Below are 19,297 nucleotides of genomic sequence, written 5' to 3' on the forward strand. Positions count from 1 at the left end.
AAGCTGTTGTCTGCCACCTCACATTGTTATATTGCACATGTATCTGACATTATGAACTAATGTGCTGCCCCATACAATATTATTATCACTGAGGATTAAAATACACTGCAACCAAAATACCTTGATGTAGAAAACAAATTCTGGATTTTATCAGTAATCTTGTACTGGATTGCTAGATATACTAGGTATGTATATAGAGTACAAATACTCATTTTCTAATTAGTCAGTAACAGTCTTAGGTGTAATTCAGAGTCCTAGTGTGCTAACTAGAAAATTTACTTAATGATGAACTCAGGCATGCTAATGATTAGCAGTGTGGTAGCATCTGAATAGACAGCAAATTACCAGATTTTTATTGACTACTTATCCCTTCATTTGTAGATTTATGCTAATACAATAATGTTATCTTTAAAGTCCTAAACTTGCATAAATCTCATAAAGTTGAATAAAAAAGGATTAATTGCTATAATAGCATTAAGCTGAAGTTAACACTGTAAAATATACTCTTCTGAAATCCCTGGAATTCATTAAAGAACTGTGTATAAAGCACTGTAGCTGTGGTGGACTGGCTGTTAATCTAATGCATATGCTCTGGGAATGTTCATTCATACATAAATTCTCAGAAGAAATATTTGAAAGCATTAATATAATCTTGGACAATAATATTCTTCTAGATCTTAGACTGTTTAGTTTGAGGTTTTAAAAAATATATTCATTAAGGAACCACATAATTTTTTGTTGAGTATTAGCTGAACAGAGAAAAACAGTTGATTTTTCAGAAAAAAAAGATATTCCAAGGGTTACATATTCTGAACTGTTGTAAGAGTCTCAGTGAATCAGCAAAAGCAGAGAGCACTATTGTACTTGAATAAACAAGATAGCACATTAATGGAACAGTTAATTAAAGTGCAGATGTCAACATAACTTTATTGGAATCATAACTCGCTAATTTGTTTGTGTGATATTTTATGCCCAAGTTCTCAAGGACGTAAGATACAATGAAGTATATACGCCTGATTGCAATTCAGTCACATTGGGAAGACAGGCTCCCTGACATCAGCTCTAAGTTCCTTCTTTGATACCTACATAGCCTAGTAACATAGAATAGCACAAGCATAAATACAGGATGAGCAGAGAATGGCTTGAGAGCAGCCCAGAAGAGAAGGATTGTGAGTGTCAGTAGACGAAAGTCTCAACATGCACCAGCAATAAGGCACTTAAAGCTCTGAAAGCCAACAGTATCCTGGGTTTCATCAAGAGAAACATGACCAGCAGGTCCAGGGAAGTGACTCTGCCCCTCTACTCTGCTCTCGTGCGACCGCACCTGGAGTACTGCATCCAGTTCTGGGGCCCTCAACACAAGAAGGACAGGGAGCTGTTGGAACAGGTCCAGAGTAGGGCCACAAATATGATCAGAGGGTTAAAGCACCTCCCCTACAAGGACAGGCTGAGAGAGTTGGAGCTATACAGCCTGGAGAAGAGAAGGCTCTGGGGGGACCTTATAGCAGCATTTGAGTACCTGAAGGGAGCCTCCAGGAAAGCTGGGGGGGGGGGACTTTTTATAAGGCCATGTAGTGACAAGACAAGGGGAAATCGCTTTAAACTGGAAGAGGGTAGATTTAGACTAGATATTAGAAAGAAATTCTTTACTGTGAGGGTGGTGAGACACTAGAACAGGTTGCCCAGTGAGGTTGTGGATGTCTCCTCCCTAGAAGCGTTCAAAGCCAGGCTGGATGGGGCTTTGAGCAACCTGGTCCAGTGGGAGGTGTCTCTGCCTATAGCAGGGGCTTGGAACTAGATGACCTTACAGGTCTCTTCCAAACAAAACCATTCTGATTCTATGATTTTATGCCTATTGTTCTAATTAGGTATCATCTATCTTTGCTGTTTTTGAAAAGAGAAACATTGTTTGTGCTTCATATATTCCCCGCACAAGCATTCAGCATCTGGAGCTGAGCAGAAGAAATGCATCTATGGATTCAAACCAAAGGTAAACTTTACCTAGTATCTTTCTCTAACAGTAGCCATAACTGGATTCTCAGAGAAGAGTAATAAGAGCAACAGAGCAGACTTTAATTTCCCTTAATAGTCCCTCAACCTTCAATTATATTCAAGTCACATTCCTTCCTGAGCTTAATAGAATTTTTCTACTTAGTAAACTTCAGTGGGTTTCTCTACAATGTGTTTGTCCGCTCTCCCTTAAAATACGCATAAATGTTGAGCACATGCAATGCTTTGATATCTTAGTCTATTTAATGTGATGGACCTTTGCTCTTGTAAGACAGCAGACAGTGAATATCTCATCCCCATAGAGAGTCTCCATGAAACTCAGGATTATATAAATTTCTATCATCAGCCCCCTGTGTCATTCTTTTCCAAGTTAAAAATGCTTAGTCTCCTAATACATCCCTTCGGTAAAAACTGTTCCATATTTTCAACACCATTTTTGCCTTCTTTTGAACCTTTTTCCAGTTAATATCCTCCTTTTGAAGATCAAGGGATCTGAACTTGCACAGCATTTAAAACACGGATGAACTATAGATGCTGAGGGTGGTACAATGGTGTTCTGTTTTGTTTTCAGTTCTGGAAATGCCTAACAGTTGATTTATTTTTTTGAATGTCACTGAGCAATGAATCAATGCTTTCATGAAACTAAAGATCATAACCTCAGAATCTTGCTCTTGAGTGGTAACAGCTGGTTCAATTTTATACATGACTCTCTTTGTTTTCACTGTGTGTATCACTTGACATCTTTCTACCCTGAATTTCAACTGTCATTTTAATACCTTGCATCTCAGCTTCAATAAGTTCTTTACTGACCTCTCAGTTCTCCTTGAATAGCAGAGTATTTTCCACAAACTTTTTCCATTCACTATTCACCCCCACTTCTAAGCTATTTATGAGTATGTTGAGTAGACTTTGACACAGACTCTTGCCAAACTTTACCAGTGACCAATGTCTATTGTAAAACTGACTTTGCATTCTTACTCTCCAATAATAATGGTTCAGAAAATCAGAAAATCCTGCTTGCTATTTTAGCACTTTTGTCAAATACAAATTGACACATGGGCAGCATCCGCTGCAAATTAGCGGTGTTGTGCTAGTTGTAGCCGAGCTCAGTATTCAGCTCAACAAGACACACTTAATCCTGCTCATATATGTTCAGGGAGAAAAGGTATGTTGCACCTTTTACTTTTGTATGTAAAATCCTCAAGTTGAGAAAGTAGAATGCTTTGTACCATTTGACTTCCTTGCATAGATGTGCAGCTGAACTTCCACTCAGGTTCAAGAAAACAGGAAAGAGACTTTGTTGTGCACTAAGAGAGATTCTCAAAGCAGAATAAGCCATTCTTTGCTTCTGAAACTTGCACAACCAGTTCAATTAGAAGACGACGTCTTCCAGTGCAAAGACATGGTTTTGCTGATCTTCAGTTTACACCAGCAGTTTTGCTACAGGTTTAGCAATGGACATAGGCATGCTGTTTATACAGTTCTTAATATTAGATATCTTAGTTTGTAAAAGCAGCTGCTGCTAATATTTGATGTATGTCAGTCAAATTTATATACCACTATTTTACTCCTACCTGTTGGAAAACTGTTAGCCTTTTACTTTCATCCTAATGCACAATTTTGTGAGCCAAAATCACAAGTTTTACTAAAAATGTACAATTAAATTATTTACTCTTTTTCTTTAGTTCATGAGAAGGGAAAAAAAAAAATGATTAATTGTGAAAACCTAGAAATCTGGAAGGCTAAAGTTGTTTGGGAAACAAGTTCACATAGCTATTGCTTGAACTTTTCATAGGCAAACTAAAAAAAATCTTAAAAAAACAAAACAAAACAAAACAAAAAAAAAACAACACAAAAACCCAACAGCATTTAATTGCGACTCTTCTTTGTCCTTCAAATTGAATGGGATTTAAAAGCAACTGTACTAGCTTAAGTAGCATTTTAAATGCTATACCCACAGCCAGTGTCCATAACCAGCTGTACTGTCATCTAATCTTTATGCATCACACTGGCTCATAATCCCTATAAAATTAATTCTGAACAGAGATATTCACTAGAAAGTGAATTCAAGAGGTGTACAAGGAGAACTAATGCTAGTGGCACAGCCACAGATCAGCATCCTGGGTGTGGGCAGCAGCTTTACATATGCAGAAAAATCAATTTCATTTTATTCTATTTTAATGAATGCTACTTTACTACAGATTTTCTGCAAAAATGAACTGATGGCAGGAGTGTGATGGTGTGCTCCTCCCTGCCCCCGTAAACAGCGAGCAGCCCAAGAACCATTTGAGTTCAGTCCTCAATTTCTTCTAAATATTGTGAACATTGAGTGAATACAGTCACAGGATGGGATTATGTAGAGTAATTGGTGGTGGCTGATTGAGATGGCCACTTCTTTAGAAAAGGTACGGCTCTGAGGAAACCTCCAAGGTGGAATATGGTGAATATGCAAGGAACCTGTTCTATGACAGTTCCCTAAGCAGGACACACCTGCATCCATAGGTGTTAATAACACCTGGGCAGTTTATACTCTAAGAGATACAGCATGGAGGGCAAAATGGAGCGCAGACATCATGGGCCAGACCCTGTGCTAACATGGCAGGGATAGGAGCTCAGTGGTACTATGAAATGGAGAGATTCCATAGTAGGCAATTTTCCATTTTCCACCAGTACCAACTGCAACAAAGATATGTATGACTGGAGTCACTCAAGCTCCACCTGAAAGAAAATAGTATAAAAATTGCTTACGAGGTATTTGGGGAAGATAACACCACAGGTGAGTCAGGAGGATATTGCTGACTTCTGGGATCTGTTGATAGGCTAATCTTCTCCTCCTCCCCAGAAGGGCACCTAGTAGGTAAGATTTGCACACTCATACTGAGTGCATCCCAGGGAAATTTAGAAACCTCTGTTGAGTTATTCCACAGTTTAACGTGTTCCTGGTCAGCTGTATTATTCACATTCTTCGTACATGCACATGCCCTGCAGACAGTATATTATCACTGGCAATACAAGAGCTCTGAGCAACTTGATCTAGCTGTAGAGGTCCCTGTTCATTGCAGGGGAGCTGGATTAGATCACATTTAAAGGTCCCTACTAATTCAAACAATTCTATGATTTTATGAAAACAATCTGCATTCTGTTGCTTCAATAAATAGCACTCTTCATTAATCTAGCCTTGAGGGTTCCCAAGCACAGCCAAACTCCTTTTAGGGTAGCCAGGATACTTCATTCAAATGCAATCAGACTTGCAGCAACAAATTGGGTATCACTCAGAATCTAAACCCAGCAACCCCCAGCCCTTCTGATAACTGAGGACAAGCTGGAACGGAAGGGGGTTTATTTTTTGCCAAACTTCTTTACCCCTTAATGCAACTATGAGGTATGGAGTAAAGAACGTGAGTTTGTGAAGATATGTTGCTCACATTTTTTGGTAACAACCAGGGTCCAGCCAGCTTTCAACTGTGGAAACCATATGGTATACTTCACAAACACTCTGAAAACAGTGCTGTGAAAACTACTTAAGACAGCAGGGAGCATGTTACAATTACAGCATTCTTACTGTATGCTTCAGCATGGACAAAAGAGGTAACTATAGCAACAAAATGAAAATCAGAATATTGTAGGGGTAATTGCTGGGTCTTTTGCAATAGACGTTGTGCATGTTAGTGGATCATTTTTTGCCCTTCAGTGATTGTAATATAACAGATGTTATAATTATATACAACTACAGAGAAAACAAGTTGGGAGCAGGGTATTAGGTAAATTTCCAATGTACTGCAATCACTTTAGACTGAAAGGTGCTGTGAGTTTGATTTGTTTGCATGGAAAAGTAGACATTCAGTACCCCACACCCTATCATATCAGCAGGCTTATCTTCTGTGTTAGTTCAAAATATAATTTACCTGCCTCTTCAGTGCCCATTGTGAGATTCAAGACATTTCCAAAAGAGAAGAATCTTCTCAAGATTTCCTTGGAAGTTCAGAATCTCATTAAAAATCCCTCCTTTCTCCATAAGAACACTGTAACTCCAAGTATGAGTACTGCTTTTCAATATCAGGTAACTACTATTCCCAAGGCAATAGAAAAGTCAGCTATAAAAACCTAATTAGGGGTAACTGATCATGAATTGCCTTGGCAAATGATGGCAGATACTTCCCACTGTGACATGCTGCTTCCTTGGGAATCACTAATGTTATGTTACATTTTAGGGAACTAGTGAAAAGTGACAGTGTGCCAGCATTGTGTATGCAGTACATTGTCAAATATGCAAAACAGTTAAACAGTTTTTACCTTGGCATATTAGAATTTCTTGCCTGACATTTGTTCACACTTATTCTATTTGACTCTAACTGAATTTGAGCAATTACATTTTGCATTTAGCTCCTGCTTGATTTCTATCTAGGCTGGTAAATTCTTGTAAACAACGTGTCTTACAAGGCAAATAGGAAAGGCTTATAAAAAAGAAAAGAGAGGAGAGGAGAGGAGAGGAGAGGAGAGGAGAGGAGAGGAGAGGAGAGGAGAGGAGAGGAGAGGAGAGGAGAGGAGAGGAGAGGAAAAGAAAAATATGCAGGAAAAAATGGATTGTGTAATATACTTTTTTTTCCCCCTCCCTTCTTCTCCCACACTTCTATCTCTTGTACATTCCCTAGTTATTTTTGCTACCTGGGTCAGATTCAACAGACACATGAATATCCAAAAACATAATTAACTTCCATTAAGGCCTGTAATGACAAGTACTTGGATAAAGAAAGACCATCTCTGATCTAAGTTTGCTACTTAATTAGATGGCAGAGAATTTTGATATGAGAGGTACTGGGTGAGAGAGATAACATACCAATTTCTCAGCCTTGGCTGAAGCCAAGCTAACAGCTAAAACTTCTTCAGACTCCAAAGTTGAGACAAAAGTATGTATGAAGCAAGCACTATTCATCATTATTTTGCAGATAATTTTACAAAAAAAACACCAAACATTAGCAATCCACTTAGTAACTGGCATTGTAAACTGCACTATGCAGTTCCCTCAAAGATTCTCAGAAAAATTGCACTGTAGACTGATGTTTAGTTAATTCTGGCAGCTTTGATGCTAAGCAGATACGGCATCACGCTGTGTGAAAGTTTATTAGTTTCTAATTACTGGGAGCAGATATGTGAACTGGAATGTGACATGAGCAATCATACACTTTTGTATGTGACAGGTCTACTATATTTACTGTTGTAACTGAATATAAGCAACCAGATCTTTGATTCTGTCATTAAGTCAGAGTAAACATCATTTCATAAGATGGAAGATAACAAAAGAAAATTCTGCCTGTCTAAATGACAAGTTGTGTAGCATCTGCTGCATGACTGCCTCACGTAGTAACAACGATACTGCTTCCATACTATTGCTGAGGAAGGAATCCACTGAGTTTTAGATATGTTCTTCGTATTCCAAAGTAGTCTGGAATCACAGAATCATAGAATGGTCTGAATTGAAAAGGACCACAGTGATCGTCTAGTTTCAAGCCCCTTGCTATGTGCAAGGTCACCAACCACTAGACTGGCTCTTTATCTACCAGCAGTAAATTCATACTACGTATTGGGCTACAGCTTGATACATCCTCACTACATAAAGAGGAGGGGAAAAGATAAAGATACTAGGCTGCCCAGAGCCACATCTAGGTTGAATATTCTACCTCAACTGGGAAGAAGTGCTGTATTACAGCAGCAGAGTAAAAAGTACAATCTTGCCTGTCTCCTAAACAATAGTACCTTTCCTCCTCTGTCTATTGCAGTCTATTGGCATTGTTTACGCAGCTGGGAGTTGAACTGATAGAAAAACAATGACTCTGCTTCTCATGCCACAATCAAGAATGTGTAATACCTGTCTTTGGAAGAACTACACTGTATATGTATGTTCCTTGCTATGGATTCAGTATGAGTAGAGAATTAGTGACTTTGTCTATTAAAAAAAACCAAACAAACACAACACTGCATAAACAGTACTACGTTCTGAAACCCTAAACTCTTCCCAAAAGGATTGAAAACTTTCTAGTTCTGCAAATACAAATTTTACCCCACCAAGAGTTTTTTGCTCTCAATGGATAACTGTTATTTGTATTATAATATTCACTTGACCTTCCCCCCTCCCTCCCCCCGTTACTACTTCAGATTTTTTGTCTTCCTTTTGTGTTTTATGTTTTTCCTTTCTCTTTCTTTTACCTAAGGCCTTTTGAGACTTTAATAACATAGAAAAACAAATGAAAGCAATAGATAATCAACCCATGGGATGTAACAATCTACTTTTGTTTGTATATTACTTCAGGAATGACTTGTGCGTTACTTGCCTTGGTAGCCATCCAAATAGCCTGGAAGTCATGCTTTACAGCTCTATTGTATGTAGCTGACATACAAATGTTCCCTTGTTTCACTGAATGTTACAATGATATTTAGATGAAAAGATGTTTCGATACACAGATGGAAATTTTATCTGGAAAAGAAAAATCTACTTTATGTATCTATCCACTGTTTCCACTTGTATCTACCCACCGTTTAAAACTTCTCTTTAATCACAGCCAACTCTCTTTTCTCCTCCAGTCTTCCTTTCTTGTTTTCTTCTCATCATTTTTCCTGGACACTACATAAATATTAAGACAAGTTACGTTAAAATATCAAAACTAAACTTGGTTTCTGACATTTTTTCCCTTGTCATTATTTGAAGCAGATGTTTAAAAAGATACAAACTCCTGTGGGTGTTACTCATGGCTGAAGAAATTATATTCTTTTTCCCCCCATGTAGTTTTATTGGAGACAAATACAGATGCAAATTTTCTTCAGCTTAACCTGTTAAAAATTCCCCCTGCAAAAGAAAACAACTTGTTACCTACATTCAAACTCATGAGAACTTCTCAGTGAAACCTTTTCTACTCAGCTAAACATGATTGAAAAAGCCTAAGGAGTGCCAAGTTATTAGAGAAACCATCCAGATAAACTGATGTATACAAAGTAGTTGCATAGAATTTATCCAATAAGAAGACTTGTAAATTACAAAAAGTTAATACGGTTCTTGGTTTTCTTCATCATTCCTCACTTCTTTTCTATCTATTAGCTGTTAGGGGCAGAGAACTTAATGGATTTGGATGGTGACAATAACAACTCTGAACTAAGACTCATTATGTCTGCTCAATGTATTTTGCTGTCAGGATACCTGAAAAGATATCAGTTTAATCAAATTGGAACAGTTGTATATTGATGCAGCTACTACAGATATTTTCTCTACACGTTCCAGAAAACATAGATAAAACTAACCTTCCATGAAAAGTAAGAATAGAAAGCCTTCTCTGGTACTAATTTTTACACAACTTACCCAGAGCATGAAGATTTAGCATTCAAATCTTCTCCTTATCTTGCACGTAGTCCTAATTCAGGTTGCAATATGACAGTACTGTGCAGCAAGATGATCAGAATTTGATTATTTTGTGCATCAGTGACCTCACATTTTAGCATCTTAAAACTATTAACATGGCTCCACTCTAAAGATAAACAACAGTTTCTAGACACAACAACAGCTTTTGTTTGCATAAATGCTTTTTACTGAATTTGAAGAACATTTGAAAACCATACATTCTTTGTTTAAAGTTACTTGCCAAGAATGAGAACATTTGGGCTCCAAGCTGAGTGACATCATTGCTGAAGAATGACATGACTCCCCCACCTACTTAAAAATTAGAATGCTGTGTGTTTAAAAAAGGTAATCTTCATTGTATGTTCAAATCTCACCATTTACATTTCCTAGAGGATACATCTTCTCTATTTTGATGTCAAACAGATTCTGCAGGAGATAAGGCTCACAGTTTGTCATTGTGTACTGCATAAGTAGGAAAAACAAAGCTGAAAAATTGTTCATTGAAGGAAAATGTAAAAACTTGAATTATCTATTGGATTAGGCCAGTGATTCACTTATTGCAATATTCTGCCTTGACAGTAACTTTCATTTTATGTTTCGGACAAAAGAAGGAATCTAGCCATGATTGTGTTGTCTTTCTACCACTGAAATATTAGCTCCTGAGCCAGTAAAACTTGAGTGTGTAACACCTTTAAGCATGAATAATTCCCTCTTCTTAACATGCTCCAGTGATTCATCAGATGGTGGTCTTAATGACTGCCTTGAGACTCTAAACATGACTGTTTATGCAACAATTTTCTCAAAATACCCAACGCAGTTCCAGGGATCCTCATCAACCACTGAGATTAAGAGAAGCTAAGGTTGTCTACCCTAGAGATTCTATTTCATCACATTTTGTATTGATTTCTAATTTTTCCTTCTACAGCTTTAAGTATACTGCCTTTGTTTTGATAATTACCTTTTATCATGTTTTCTGACAATAAATAAAATGCCTGTTCGCTTTTCCCTTGTCCACAGCTATATTATCTGTGGAAAGCTTGAAAGTATGGAGACAGCTGAGGTAGCCCAAATCAAGACTAATTTAGTTTGCAATTCTGTATGATGTATTTGTTCTACTTTCAAGTCTTGCTGCATTTCAAAATGCAGTTCGTGTTATAACATGGCACACAGGACAGGTAAGAAAAGTCCTCACAAACCTGAACAGGGTTTGTAATAGATCACCTGAATGTCCACAGAGAAGTACAGAACTGACAAGTCAGAATAATATGAGACCTGTTATAGCTCAAGGTACAGGTATATCAGCCTATCCATTTACCCAGTAAAATTTGAAGTATATTGTACCTATCAATTTCTTACCTATTTTCTATCTTCTTAAAGCCACATACAATCTTCAGTATTCAGTCCCTCTGTGTAAGCTGTCTTTATCATTGGAAGAAATAACATTATCTAACTAGAGCTGTGCAATAGCCTCTTCAAATTTCAAGGGAGCATAGAAGGTAAGAGTTGGCATAATATAAGTGTATATTTATATTTCTCTCTGTGTTGTTATTTTCATTTTGCATACTGGAAATAGAAGAGCAGAAAGCTTAAATAATATTATTGTGGTCAGACAGGAAATGCATGGTAGAAAGAGGGTATACCATCAAAGTCTTATGTGCTCTAAGTTATTGCACAGACAATTTTGTGAGATTCAATGTCTTTTTAAATCTCTGTTAATCTCTTACAGTGCATCTAGAAGAGGGCCACAGAAATTATCTAAGGGATGGAACACCTTCATTGTGAGGACAGGTGAGAGAGCTGGGGCTGTTCAGCCTGGAGAAAAGGAGGCTTCAGGGAGACCTAATAATGGCCTTTCAGTATCTAAAGGGGAGCAACAGGAAAGAACAAGACAGACATTTTAGCAGGATCTGTTGCAAAAGGACAAGGGGAAATTGTTTCAAACTGAAAGAAGGGAGATTTGGACTGAATATAAGGAAAAAGTTCTTCACAATGAGGTGGTAAAGCACTGCAACAGGTTGCCCCTTCCTTGGGGATATTCAGCATCAGGCTGGACAGGGCTCTGAATGACCTGATTTAGTTAAAGATGTCACCATTCATTGCAAAGAAGTTGGGCTATGTGGCTTTTAAAGGCCCCTTCCAACTCAAATGATTATACAACAAGAAAATAGTTCTTCTAGGACTTAGTAAGACATTGGTGGAGGAGACCAAGATTTTTCCTATTCCCTAAGCCTTGGTATGTTGAGCTATAAATTACTATCTTCAGGGCATTTTTTTTTCCCCCAACAGATACAAAACATATTTTCTTTAGCGTAAGTTATATTTCCAAGATATTATTGCTTCAAAGTCTTCTCAGCGTTCCTCATGTCTTAGAAAGTCTTTTCTTTCCTCCTCTCTGATACATTTCTTCCTAAGCACACTTTCTGCAGCACTTTTATTGACAGGCTAAGCTTCAAACTGAGGCTGCCTTTGAGGCTTAAGAGGGGAAAGAAAATTACAAGTCAAAACATTGCTGAGAGTTCCTTCTGTTTTTATACTGAAGAAGCTTAATCACTTTTCATGGTTTGTTAATTCCAACATGGAACGTAACTTGAAATACATGCTCTCTTGGTAGCCTGTCATTTTTTCATCTCTACATAAGCTGGTTCTCAGGTACGATTATGCATGAAGAATTATGAAGATTCTGTTTAACCCCATAGCAAAAGTACTCAGACCATATGTTTCCCAAACGTCCTTCTGTCAGAAACTGCTACCTTGCATTATCTCAGTCTTGGGTGCACATTACTTCTCATGTTTTGGGAGAGGATTATCAAAGCTGTACACCTTTTCACTTTCATATCATGCCTGCAGCCAACAGTATCTGTAATCATAACTGAAACTTCAGTGAATCCTGCCCTATTTTGTTCATAAATTTCTCTTGAGAGGCTCAAAAGTGTAGAAACCAGAAGTAGTAGTTAGCTGCATAACTTACCCTGATTTTAATGCAGCCATCCTTTAAAATTTGTGGGGTTTTTCCCACCAGTATTATTATTTTTTATTTCATATATTTATTTTTGAATTTTCAGTTCTGTTTCTTGGTTACATATCCTAAAACATACAGGATCCTAGTTATGTAGTGTGAAATCTGTTATATATCTGTATATATAATTTCTCTGTCATTGAGAGCAGCTGCTTTGGAGGCAGCCTAGCCCAAACTGGAGCTACTGATCTCAAGATTCAGTGGGTTTCAGGGATTTCCTTTACCAGGGAAACAGAGAAGACGTGCTCTCCTGACAGGGGCTGACACAGCATAGGTGTTGGCAGAGAAAACAGTGACTATATACATAGGCCTAGGAAAAGCATCAGGGAGGACAGTACTCAAGGCCAGGCTGGATGGGGCTTTCAGCAACCCAGTTTAGTGGTTGGGGTCCATGCCTAAAGCAGGAGGACTGGAACTAGGAGATCTCAGAGGTCCTTCCAACCGAAACCATTTTATTGGTTTATTGATTACATTAGATGCTACCAAACAATGCCTTGTCCCAGTACTGACTAGAAAGCAGTAATTAAAAAATGCTGTTTGTTAATTTTTTTTTTCAGAAAATACAAATGCTTTATACATAATTTTCCTGTTCACACAAAATTTTGTTAACAAAAAGAGGTGAAGAGCAAGTACTTCTTAAAATGTGAACAAAGCTTCTTGAGCATTTACCTGAAAGCATACATTATGCAACATGACCTTCACTGAAATTTTAGCACCCATGTTAATTTGGTGGTTCTTTGAAAGCTTTACAGAGATTCTTCATTTACTTTTCATTTCAGATACGCTAAAATATGTATTTGTGGGTTTTTTTCTGTTTGTTTTTTGTTTTTTGTTTTTGTTTTTTTTTAACTGTACTGTGACTTGTTGATTGTTGGGCTCTATTTCCTATTCCTTCCAGATCTTGAGATATAAAGTAATTTCTCACCATCTGTTTGGGACTTTATCTTCTCACGTTGTCTTTCATGTAATCCTTAGAGTTGGAAGGGGCCTCTGAGGGCCATCTAGTCCAGCTCACCTGCAAAGAACAGGGACATGCACAGCCAGATCAGGTTGCCCAAGGCATGATTCAGCCTCGTCTTGAAAGTCTCCAGGGACGAGGCACCAACCTCATTGCTGAGCAACCTGTTCCAGTGCCCGTTTCCTTATATCTAACCTAAATCTACCCTCTTTGAGCTTGAAACTATTTCCCCTTGTTCTATCACTATGGACCCTGTCCCCTTTTTCTATAACTTCCCTTCCAATACTGAAAGGCCACCATCAAATGACTTCACAGTCATCTCTTCTCCAAGCTGAACGGCTCCAGCTCTCCAACTCTCTCTTCATCACTGGATATGTGCAACCCAATAAAATTGGTGTTGTCTTCTCTGTCTAGTTTGTAGAAAGTATACCTACTGAAGGCATTATGCTGAGCTTGGCAGGTGGGAAACAGAAGAGGAAAAGAAAAGAGGATGGAATCCTGGTTATGCTCAGGGATTAGGGCTGGTTTTTTTTGTTGTTAATTTTTTTTTTTTTTTTTTTGTTACACCCTATATATCTTTCATACATGCACATATATTTGCATCACTAGAGCTCTCTTGTTTGAACCAGACATGATTAATGCTTCTGGTTCTGAAGGAATTGTAATATATACTGCTAAGATCTCAAAATAGAAAAGCTAGGAGTTTTGAGACCCTTCATGCAATTCATAGAAGAAACAAGCTCTTTCCCAACTCTACACCATCTGCATAACACTTGGGTAGCCTTGGCAGAATCTCTCATTCTTCAGTGTCTGAGGCTTTCAATGAAAACACATTTTTCTTTGTAGAAAACAAGCTTATGATCTCTGTTGGAATTAGCTCTGTTGAGAATCATCCCTCCAGAAGCCCAGTCATTTTTTATTTATTTAAAGTCAGCAGGAGATAAACAGATGGCTTTGAAAACTGCATTTTCATTTACATGAATGCATATTCATCTACACGCAGACGTTGCACACTCATACACATATATAGTGGTAGTCTAAGGAATTGATCCACCGCAATTAGACTTAAGGAGACCTGAATCTCTCATCTCTCAAGAATTCATAACTCAAACTGGTTAGTACTTGAGACTGTTAGCCCAGCAGGAGCATGAACCTGGAAAACGAGCACATGCAGAAGGACATGCTGTAAGACAGACAGCTTTTTCCAGCTAGATGGGTTGCTAATCACTGAGTAGCAGATGGATAAGTTAATAAAACTCCAATTACTATGTTGCTGTGCAGTTTCTAATATCCATGACTTTTCACAGAATACATTATTAAACTATCCAGTTTTACTGCTTTCTTACCCATGTTTTTACTCATTACCTCATTCTCTCTGTTGCCAGAGTAGTGTTGTTGGTTTCAAGTATTGTAACTTATTTTTCTGACATCTATGTTTCAAGATCTCATCACATAGTTGTCTGCGATAACATAAGGAGCAAATAAGTTAATATTACAAATGCAATCTTTCATTAAAAAAAAAAAAATCTTTATGTTACTTGCTGATTCTTCTTGTCAATTTCTCCTGCATATGCAGTTTTTTCCAAATCTTACTCCTTTCCTAGCATTTTCAATTACTGAAGTTGTATGATTAAACTCTTAAACTGTGTTGATAGAAGAACATTTGTTGATGGAAGAAAATTTTGTAAAGCTCAAAGCTGAGTAGTTTTCATTTTTTTACATGCTGACTCATAAATAGATAGCTAGTTCTCAAGGTATTTCTTCTTTGTAAAACTTATTTCAAGCACCACCACTATCACAGCAAATGTTCTGTCAGGAAAACCAGACCGCATACCGAACTGCTGCTTTGTTTCAACTTGGCATAAAGATGATGCATCTAGATTTCCATTTCTTCTGTTTTATTGCAAAATGGCATAATTAGATTAGATAAAGTATTATTAAAGTATTACTATGAAAGATTGGTTTTAAAAACAACTCTTATCCATCTTTTCTATGGATAGAAAGAAGAAGGCTGTTTAGTCTTCGGAGTTTAATGAAAGTATTTTTTGCTGTGCTAACAGCAATTGTGCAATCTCTACTATGACGTCTAGTAGCTGTTGTTTATTTTCTGTGGTTTCTCCTACAGACAGAATTTTTATGGTTTTTTCTGTAAAGAATTAGGATTGCTAATAAGAAGCCACAGGAATTAGATTTGTACGGGTGAAAGTTCCTTACAATTTTGCTAAGCAGCACTAGATCTGTGAGTGAGACTATCCACAGAAAGGAAAAATTTAACAACACCCTCTCCTGACAATCAAATCCTCATGCAAATACTTCACTTTTTAATATCAGTAAAGAAACTAATGCATATTTTTCTAGAATTGGGACATATCTATATTTATATGGCAGTCAATTTTCATGACCAGTGTCTCGTATACATTTTAATAAATTCTCCTGGCAGGTACTTAGTAAAAAAGAATCACTACTTTAAAAGTGCAGTAAGGATTATCTTTCTGAAGCTGATTATATAAAATGCAGGGAGTACATACAATCAGTAAGGCATCTGTCTGTGCCTTGTAATAAATCTTGAAGAGCATAGTATCCTCCAAGAAACATTTAAACCAACAGAAAGCAGGATTAAGTCCTAAAATAGATTATTCAAAGATTTATGCAGAGAAAGAGACAAAAGCATGTTAGTAATAACATAAATTTACAGAAAAGTAGTGGTGATGTATCTGGTTAATTAAAAACAAAACAAAACAACAATCTAAAACAACTCAACAATGTTGAATAAATTCCAATTTCAATAAAATTGCTTTCAAAAAGAAGCCTCTAATGCTAATCATTTGAAGTACCCTTCATACTTTCATTCTATCTTCAGCCTTTGATTAGAATGGCTGCTAGGTAGTCAGCTTCTCCTGCCACCTGAAAAGCGTTTCAATCCACTAATAACTGCAATGTAGCATCATCTGAAGTATCACACATGGTTTACAAGAAGAGACTTCAATTTCTTCCCAATTCACACAGAGCATTTACTTCCTTGAAGAATTTCAAGTACAATTGTACTGTACTAGAAGGTTGGGAATTAATTAAAAAAAAATATATTCTCAGGAAAGAAGTGTCCAGATATATGGCAACTAAATAAAGTACATTTTAAGTGGGAAAAGCAGAACCAACCTGGCTTCCTTAAGTGCTTTTGTTTGTTTATTAGCACTACTAAAGGAACACTGGATAAGAAAGTACTCCTACCATCTCACTAAACTCTACAAATTAAGCTCAACTTTGTCCTTACAGCCAGAAAAACATGGAATCTCAGTAAAATTCAGTTTATTCTTTCGGCAAATGATTTTATTTTTATTTCATTATCAAAATTTCTATGCCTTCCTGTCTATAAGTATTCTTTGCCTTGTTGATTTGTTCATTTAATTTGTGATTATAGAACACAAGCCACTATATCGCTAAGTTTTGAGGTTAATGTCATCTGGGAATTGAATTGTGGACCAAACACAACCTTAACTGAGCGTGAGTAGACAAAATCAGGTTAGGAGAAAGTGCTCTAAGAAGAACTTTCCTTTCAAGAAAGTAACTCAAGATCCTTCTACAAATATGAAACACAATAGAAGATCACAGTTTCCTTACTTTTTTGCTTCCATAATCAGTTCTTAGTGTTTTAAAAGGTTACATTTACAACAATAGAAATCTCTTCAGTGTCACTAACTTGAATCTCCACTACTTGCTTATGCAACCGGCCAATGTAGCAAATAACTAAGAAGCAAACTCTTTCAGATCTGTATCAGTATGCCAACATCACACATGAAGATTTGCTCTCTATCAGTAGACATTTCTACTTTTTGTATAGAATTAAGCTACCCAGTAATGATGTTAATAGCAGTTTATTTACCAAACAAAATACTAAATTTAATATAATAACATGCTTAATTCTTGACTGGTTCAGTTCATATACTGATTTGATTCAAGTCAATAGATGTCAAGTACTGATGAAAAAAACTATGGAGACATAAAACTGGAGTCAGAATAGTACTAATAAATTATTTTCTATGGACTGTTTACTTATAGCTGGATGGGGCCCTGGGCAGCCTGGACTAGTATTAGACATGGAGGTTGGTAGCCCTGCCTGTGGGAGGGGTTTGGAGCTTGAGGTGATGATCCTTGAGGTCTCTTCCAACCTGGGCCATTCTGTGATTCTATGACATTCTGTTTGGGTTTTTTAAACCACAAGCATAGCTTGTTTCTTGTAACAATAGGAGGCAGTAGATACAGTTGCCTTTGACCAGTTTCAGATCAGCTTCAGTTTCAAGAAAGGCAGCAGTCACAGTTCAATTACACAATTATATTCAATTATCACAATAATAAAGAAAGAATTGCTTACCCCTTTTCTGAAGATTAGGGCTCACTAGAAATTCCTAAAGGAAGCAATCTCCAAGTAGAAATGCTTCCCTTTCAGCTGTCAGCCTTTAAGTGGAGTTACAGGTGAGCAGCTTGTACCTGTACTCCCAGGGCTGGCTAAGTCCTTCCCCAGGTACTCAATCACTGTTTCAGGCTGTGATCTAATGGCTCTCATACAGTTTTCAACATATTTTTGCCTAGGCCAGTGATAGACTCTAAACATCTTTCCCATACAACGTGAAGACGCTAACTTTTTAATTTTGATAGGAGTATTAAATTTTACTTCAGAGTTGTCTTTCATCAACTACTGTCATGTTTAATTGCAGTAAATTGTGATATTACATAGACCAAAAAAGAGCTGAACCTTGTCTGCTCACTTCTGATCCCAACTATACAAATATCTGAAAGACTCTTAGAAGATTTGCCTGGGTTTTACAAATTAGAGGAAGAGATAACAGTACATTATTACAACTTAGTGCCTCAGCCAAATAAATGTCCTTGTAAAACAGCAAACAAACCAACAGATTTATATTTCCTTGAACTTAGCAGATAAAACTGGAAATTTTTTGTATTCTTGGCTGAAGATATCCTCATGCCAGTGGACAGTTTAAGAGGGTCTGTTTGTTTTATTTATGTTGTCTCTCTCGCATACATAAAAAATAAAACCAATGAAAATATATTTTAATAACATGACCTTTCAAATTCTTTTGCTAAAGATTATGAAAATTCCTAGTTAATAAAATTACTGAAAAATAAATTATGCAAATTTAACTACCATCCAAATCTTTAGAGAACAATGTTTCACCAAACATCGTTGGGAAACTTTTTCAAGGGTGCCTTCGGGGGGTCAGTATCTGACGCTGTGGCAAAAATAAACAAATTTCTGGAAATTAAATGTAAAATTTAACAACAGAGACAAAAGAAATTCAAGGATCTTTGCAGTAAACACATGACATTTGTAATGAATTCATTTCTGAATGCCTCAGTGGCAGGAAACCTTAAAGAGAAGCCCGTAAAGGAAATTCACATGAGCAGCAGCTAGAAAAAGTAAGGTCATTGCAAAAAACATTAAAAGATTTTATTGTGAGAATAGTGGAGGACAGCAGTGGTATTTCTGAATTAGAATACTTTCTTACATGGAACATAACAGAAGACGTCTCAAACCGTTATGCCAGTTACAAAGTCTACAGAACAGTGTAATAAAATGGATATAACAGACTGCCAAGGAGTGACCTCCTACTAATGTCCCTGACCTGGGCCCCAAGGAGGTAGCACACTTCCCTACAAGTAGGGTCTGGCCAACATATGGGGCCCTCTGTTCCTTAGAAGGGAGTCACCTATAACAATTAGCTACTTCTTTCCTGAGTGGAAGCAGTCTTGAGGTGTGGAGTCAACTGCTTCACCGTAAGCAACCTCCTGGATGGACCTTTCATTGCATCCTCACTTATATCTCCCTTGAGTTCCAGAGCTTCAAACACTAGTATGTAGGGGCACTTGGGAATTGAGATAAGATAGGGACAGGGTTTGCTTGCAATGCTGA

The sequence above is a fragment of the Tympanuchus pallidicinctus genome, unplaced genomic scaffold, assembly GCF_026119805.1.
Source record: "Tympanuchus pallidicinctus isolate F22 unplaced genomic scaffold, pur_lepc_1.0 scaffold27, whole genome shotgun sequence".
NCBI lineage: Eukaryota > Metazoa > Chordata > Aves > Galliformes > Phasianidae > Tympanuchus > Tympanuchus pallidicinctus.